Source organism: Pyrus communis, chromosome 14 (assembly GCF_963583255.1).
Source record: "Pyrus communis chromosome 14, drPyrComm1.1, whole genome shotgun sequence".
NCBI lineage: Eukaryota > Viridiplantae > Streptophyta > Magnoliopsida > Rosales > Rosaceae > Pyrus > Pyrus communis.
Genome location: NC_084816.1, coordinates 8,563,282 through 8,568,236, shown reverse-complemented (window position 1 = coordinate 8,568,236; position 4,955 = coordinate 8,563,282). Strand labels below are relative to the sequence as shown.

Sequence of the window (4,955 nt, the reverse complement as noted above, 5' to 3'; positions counted from 1 at the left end):
CAAATCTTGGAAAGAAGGTTTCAAACACCGTCAACGACAAAGATCGCGACCTCACCAAAACTTAAAAGAAGTTGAAGGAGCATGGTTACGGAGTTGACAACAACCAAAGCACACCTCCAAAATCAATGGCATCAAGCAAGGGACAAGCCGTTCTTGCAACCACCAAGGGAAGAAGCATAAGCACTTCCGCCACGAATGGAGCATCCATTGGCACCACAACCACTCATCAACATGCCGCTTCAAAATTGGTACCGTTAAGCGAGCAAAGGGAACATCAAAGGCGCGAGTCTATCATCAACCTAACCTTGCTGGGGGCACCAAAGCATGCTGCTAAGGCGCATAAGATGACATCCCAAAATGGCCAATGGGTTTCTTCATCAGCACCCTGGATGTCTGAAGGAAAGTCATGCCTATTGGTTGCACAAGTCATGACCATCGGCGTCACCTCTGTTGAAGAACAGCTAGCTCAGATGAATGAAGCAATCGCAAAGCTCACACAGACTGTGGAAGATAAGGACTTGCAGATTGCCGCACTTGTCAACCAACTAGATGCACTGCCCGACGTAAAAGTCGACCCAAATATTGGCCTATTAAAGAAAGAAGGTGACGAAGAAGAGGAGCCACCAGTGGAGAAAGCTGAAGAGAAGCCGAAGCCAGACCAAGCAATGACATCCATGGGATCTCTCTCTATCCAGCAGCTACAGGAGATGATTGCAAGCACTATCAAGACACAGTACGAAGGAAGCTCGCACGACTCCGTACTGTACTCAAAGCCTTACTCCAAGAGGATTGATGCTTTGAAGATGCCAAGGGGTTATCAGCCCCCAAAATTCATGCAGTTCGATGGAAAAGGCAACCCGAAGCAACATGTCGCCCATTTCATTGAAACTTGCAACAATGCTGGGACAGAGGGGGACTACCTCGTCAAACAGTTCGTGAGTTCGCTGAAAAGTAACGCTTTTGACTGGTACACCGACCTCGAACCCGAGTCTATCAACAGTTGGGACCAGCTAGAAAGGGAATTCCTCAACCGTTTCTACCGCACTCGTCGTACTGTAAGCATGCTAGAGCTGACCAGTACGAAACAGTGGAGAGATGAACCTGTCATCAACTACATAAATAGATGGCGTTCATTAAGCCTGGATTGCAAAGATCGGCTTTCTGAAACCTCCGCCATCGAGATGTGCGTTCAAGGCATGCAGTGGGGACTACACTACATCCTTCAAGGCATCAAACCACGAACATTTGAGGAGTTAGCCACCCGCGCCCATGATATGGAGTTAAGCATCACCCGTCATGGGAAGAAAGAACAGATCGCCGACTACAAGAATGACAAAGTTTTGGGGCCAAAGGTGGATAAGGCTGCGTGGAAACCCACCAAGGAAGCAATGACGGTCAACACAACTCCAGTCAAAACCCATACACGAGGCAAGGCGATTCAAACCGAAGCTTTTCGTGATCAAGAGATACGTAGACGCACTTTGAAGGAGCTTGAGGAGAAGACTTATCCATTCCCCGACTCTGACGTGGTTGCCATGTTAGATGACTTGCTGGAAAAAAAGGTGATCAACCTACCTGAGTGTAAACGGCCGGAAGAGATGAACCGTACTGACAGTCCAAGGTACTGTAAATTCCACCGCTTCATTGGTCATCCGACGGAAAAGTGCTTTGTGCTAAAAGATCTCATCATGAAGTTGGCTCAGAAAGGGATCATCGAGCTAGATCTTAATGATGTGGTGAAATCAAACTATACCTCCGTCACTTCTGGCTCTTTGAACTCAAAATCTTCGCCTCAACCGCTGGGGGCATGCTCCAAAACCATGTCAGTCAAGTCAAGTGAAGTTGAAGGATGGACTTATGTCACTCCAAAGAAAATGCACAAGAAACATAGGTCTCCTCCACAAGTTCACCAATCGGAAAGGGGGCAAAACAGCTACCGTCAACCTTCAAAGCTACGTGAAAGTGTTGAGGATGATGAAGTTATGACACAAAGATCGTCCGTTGCCATCACGATGCGCGATTTCTTCCCCAAAGACTTCTTCAATCACTCAGTCAAGACTCCTTGCTATGAAGATTGCAAGGAATGCCTCTCTAAGATCGTTTGACAAATTCAAAACGCTCCTCGTTCGCACGAGCCTAAAAGGCGACAACCAAAGCTCCTCGTTCGCACGAGCCTAAAAGGTGACAACCAACGCTCCTGGCCCGCAAGAGCATAAACTGTGTACGGCAAAATCATCACCAAAATCATCACCAAAATCATCATAAAAAACCATCACTCATTTGAACTACGTTATGACTTGATCTCTTCTTTGGAAGAGTACGTAGGCAACTTGAAACTTCAAAACTTCAAGTACAGTCACATCAAAATAAATAAATAAATGTTTCATTAAAGAAAGTCAATTTTATTACAAAAGAAAAAAAATACATATGTTACTATGTATTAGAAAAAAATACATATATTACTTTGTATTAAAAAAAAAAAAAAAAAAAAAAAAAAAAAGTAAAGTGTATATGTGTTATGTGTGTCCCTCGCATGAAGCCCATCCGCACACAAGCCCCAGCTAAGGAACACAACCCAATAGCTAGGCCCACATGTTGCACACCAAGTTCCAAATCCCTGCTCCTTCCATTTCTTTCCGTGACTTGCATCTCAACATCGTCTCTCTCTTTTCCCCCACAAACTCCCCAAAGTCTTTGCCTTTACTCTCTTCTCCCTCTCCGCCCTATTCTCTCTCTCTGTCTCTCTCTTCCGTCTGCAATTTTCGATTTCTTCAAAGCTCCAAAACAACCAAATACTCTCTGTCTCTCTCTGGAAATCCAGAAAGCAACAAGCTTTGAGTGCGAGTGCAACTCGGGTGAGTCAGTGAACGAGTCATGAGAACCCTGTCGAGTCCGAGTTCGAGGGTGGCGGTAGAAAAGAAGTGGGTGGGCAGAGAAAATGTCTTTCCCCGCGAGCTGGAACCTTGTTTCCTCAGGCCAAAGAGAAGTGGGAATCTTCGGTTCTTGAATTTGGTTTGTTTTCTGAAACAGAGCAAGCCCGTGATCAGACCGATCATTTGCCTCTCGTCAAAAACCCGGACAGAATTGGAGATTGCAGATTCCCAAATCCAGGCCCATGACAAAACATCCACCAGATCCAAATGGAGTACACCACAAGCTCAAAGCCTCGTCTCTGTCCTCTCGCTTCAACTTTCTGGCTCACACAGTTGTGGTCTGCTTCCTTTCCAAAACCAACAAACCCATCAACAAATTGATGACGACGATGATGAATCAAAGTTTTGAAGTCTGAACCAGAGTCACTTCGTGAATTCGCTTCGAAGTTTCCTATTGAATTGGCTTCAAAAGCTGCATCATCCAATCTGGTGCTTGTGAAGCTTGTTAATTACTTTTCGAAGATGGGCCTGTCGTACTTGATTCCAGATGCCCAGGTTCAGACCGAAGGAGATTCAGGCAAGCAGAGCGGTGCCTCTGGGAGTCACGTGGCTCCATCAGCTGCTGGTAATTCAAATGATCTGAAAGGTGATTACAAGTCAAAACCCATCTTAAAACCTGCAGCCGAGGAATCAAGCGCAAAAAAAAAAAAAAAAAAAAAAAAAAAAAAAAAAAAAAAAAGGGATCCACGCCTGTAAATGGTGTACCAGCTGGATCAAGTTTTCACACCAGTGATGCAAGGAAGGAGTCTAAGGAGCTTCCCAATGGTCTTCTCGCACTGTTTCTCTCTACTCACTCTAAGTTCTTCGCAAGCAGCATTTCCATGGCTCTCCGAGCTCTCGTGGCCAGTAAAGCCCTCCGATTAGGTCTTCAGAGCGAGCCCAGAATCCTCGCCCATTCTCGCGGCCTGCAGACCTTCTCGCTCCCCGACCTTCCCTACGACTTTGGCGCCCTGGAGCCTGCAATCAGCGGCGAGATCATGCAGATCCACCACCAGAAGCACCACCAGGCTTACGTCACCAACTACAACAAAGCTCTCGAACAGCTCCACGACGCCATCAGCAAGGGCGACGCTGCTGCCGTTGTTAAGTTGCAGAGCGCCATCAAGTTCAATAGGCGGAGGTCATGTAAACCACTCGATTTTCTGGAAGAATCTGACTCCTGTTAGTCACGGTGGTGGCGAGCCCCCTCATGGTAACCTGGGCTGGGCTATTGACACAAATTTTGGAACTTTTGAAGCATTGGTGCAAAAGATCAGTGCAGAAGGCGCTGCTTTGCAGGGTTCTGGATAGGTGTGGCTTGCTCTTGACAAAGAGTTTAACAAACTTGTGGTTGAAACCACCGCAAATCAGGATCCATTGGTTACTAAAGGAGCATCTTTGGTTCCATTACTTGGTATTGACGTTTGGGAGCATGCGTACTACTTACAGTACAAGAATGTTCAACCAGCTGCTGTCAGTGACTTTCTCCAGCCTTCTGCTTCTACCCCACTCAAGGAACCAGTGAAGCCCGTGCCTACTGAACAGCCTGGACATGACCAGTAGCTCCACTTCCCCATCGACGATAGCTTGCTGGTTGGCCACAGCCCATCTACCCCAGTAAGATCTTCATGCTGCTGTATGGGCAGTTTGTCTCTCGCTAAGGTTGAGCAGCGCGGCCTTCTCCCTTCGATCATCGACCTCCGCCATGGCTGCTGCCTTTGAATGTGATCAACAAAACCAAAGTTTGTCAACTCACACCCAAAGACCTCATCCGTCTTCTCGCCTCTGCTGCTGCATTTGAATCAGAGAAGAACTTCAACGACCGCTGTCAAACGACTAGCCGATCATGAAGCTCGACGCTTTGCACTACTTCAAGCTCTGGCTGCTTCTGCACTTCCGCCATGGCTGCTGCCTGTGAATGTGATTAACAAAAACAAAGTTTGTCAACTCACATCTGCTTGCCTCTGCTGCTGCCTGTGAATGTGATTAACAAAAACAAAAACAAAGTTTGTCAACTCACATCTGCTTGCCTCTGCTGCTGCC

General features: G+C 46.8%; 1 pseudogene; it reads left to right on the top strand.

Annotated features, from left to right (window-relative positions):
* Nucleotides 1-3,704: 3,704 nt before the first annotated feature.
* On the top strand, nucleotides 3,705-4,498 carry LOC137716456 (superoxide dismutase [Mn], mitochondrial-like; annotated as a pseudogene).
* The last annotated feature ends 457 nt before the right edge of the window (nucleotides 4,499-4,955 follow it).